The 2,500-nt window shown below is 16.5% G+C and overlaps 1 protein-coding gene across 1 annotated transcript in view; it reads right to left on the bottom strand.

Annotated features, from left to right (window-relative positions):
• LOC125048374 (opsin-5-like) overlaps positions 1–2,500 on the bottom strand; it is a 61,469-nt gene that overhangs the window by 57,677 nt on the left and 1,292 nt on the right. The gene's annotated exons all lie outside the window — the stretch shown is intronic.

The raw sequence follows: 2,500 nt of genomic DNA, 5'->3' as shown, positions 1-2,500 counted from the left end.
ACAATAATAACGATAATAATGATAATAATAATACAGCAGTAATAATAATGATACAGTAATAATAATAACAATACTAGAAAAACCAATAATAATAGGAATGATAATTATAATAGTAATAATAAGGATAATAATAATAACAATAATAATAATAATAATATCACTTTTAAAGATAGTAATCATAAGAATAACAATAATGTTAGTGATAACAATTCATATTATAATAATGATGCAAATGAAAATAATAATATAAGTAATCATAATTAGTAAGAAATTAGAAACTGTAATGATAATAATAATAATAACAATAAATAATAATAATAATAATAATAATAATAATAAAGATAACAACAACAATGATAATAATAATAAACAAATAAATAAATATATACATGAATAAATAAATAAATAATAGTAATAACAATAACAATAATAATAATGATAAGAAGACGAAGCATCGTGATAATCATGATACTAATGACAATAATAATATTGATAACGATAACAATAATGGTAATGATAATGATGTTTATAATGATGATTATATTAATGAAAACAATGAGAATCACAATCATAATAAAGATAATATTAATAACATTAAGGATGATAACAATCGTCATTATTATTATTGTTGTTATTATTATTATTATTGTTACATTAATAATAATAATCATTATTATTATCATTGTTATTATTTTTTATAACAACAATAATGATAATAATAAGGATAATAATGATATGATAATAGAGATAATGATGATGATTATAATATTAACAGTAATAACATTGATCACAATAATGAATAAACGATCATAATAAAGATAATAGATGATGATGATGATGATGATAGATAGTAGTTATAATAATACAGATTATCATAATTAAAACAAAATAACAATAATTTTCATCATAGTAAATTGAATGATAATAATAATAATGCTGATAAAAACAATATATAATAACAATAATAATGAAAATAACAAAATGATGATGATGATGAGGAGGATAATAGTAATAACATATTATTATTATTATTATTATTATCATTGTTATTAATATCATTATTATTATCATTATTACTATCATTATTACCATTATTATTATTGTTATTATTATTATTATTATTATCATTATCCTCATTATTTCTATCATTTTCGTTATCATTTTCCATTTTTTAATTTATCACTGTTACAGTAATAATGATAACAATGATCACTACAATATCAACAATGATAATAAGGATAATAACAATAATAAGGGGGTGATGGCAATACAATTACTAATAATGAATCCTAATAAAGATGATGTTGACGATAATAATAGTAATGATGATAATATAGTAATAGTTACAATTCTGATACTTGTAATTATAATAAAAAATATTGAGGATAAGGATAATCATGATAATATTAACAAGAGAGAAATAACAATAATGATGGTAATAGTGATAATGATGATAATGATAATGATAATGACAATAATGATAATAATAATTAGCATTATTATTAACATTATTATTATAACAATGATTTTCATAATAACAATATCAATAATTATAATCATTGTAATTTAAAAAATAATAGTAATAATACGAATAGTGAAATCATAATATACAGAATCAGGAGAAGAAGAAGGATAACAACAATAATAATAATAATAATAATAATAATAATAACAATGATAATAATAATGATAACAACAATAATAATAATAATGATAATCATAATAATAATAATAACGATGATAATTATAATAACAATGATAATATATTATTATTACTATTATCATCATCATCATCATTTTGTTATTTTCATCATTATTGTGATAGTAATAGTAATAATTATAGTAATGATAATTATAAAAATGATATTGATATTGACAATCCTTCGCTTCATCATCATTATGATCATAATAATGATAATGATAATGATAATTAAATAATAACAATAATCTTGATAACAATAGCAACAATAACAATGATAATTATAACAATGATAATAATAATAATAAGAAGAAGAACAATGATAATCCTAATAATAATAATATCAAAAATATTTGTTGTTATTATTATTATCATTATTATGATTATCATTGCTGTTATTATTTTCGCTATTATTACTACTATTACAGTTATCTTTATCATTGTCATCAATATAATAATAATGATAACTGTAATAGTAGCAATAATAACGATAATAATAACAGTAATAGTCATAATATTAATAACAATGATGATAATAACAGTGATAATATTAAGTGTTATTATTATCATTATTATCATTATTATTATCATTATTATTATCATTATTATTATTTTTATTATCAATATTATTATTATCATTATTATTACTGTTATTATTATTATTATCTTTATTATATACAATATACAATAATACAATATATAGTGATAATAATGGTAATAATAATGACAATAATAATAATAATAATAATAACAATAATAATAATAATAATAGTAATAATAATGATAATAATATAAATAATA

Source organism: Penaeus chinensis, chromosome 43, assembly GCF_019202785.1.
Source record: "Penaeus chinensis breed Huanghai No. 1 chromosome 43, ASM1920278v2, whole genome shotgun sequence".
Taxonomy (NCBI): domain Eukaryota; kingdom Metazoa; phylum Arthropoda; class Malacostraca; order Decapoda; family Penaeidae; genus Penaeus; species Penaeus chinensis.
The sequence above is the reverse complement of the archived record's forward strand: the minus strand, read 5'-3'. Positions and strand labels throughout refer to the sequence as shown.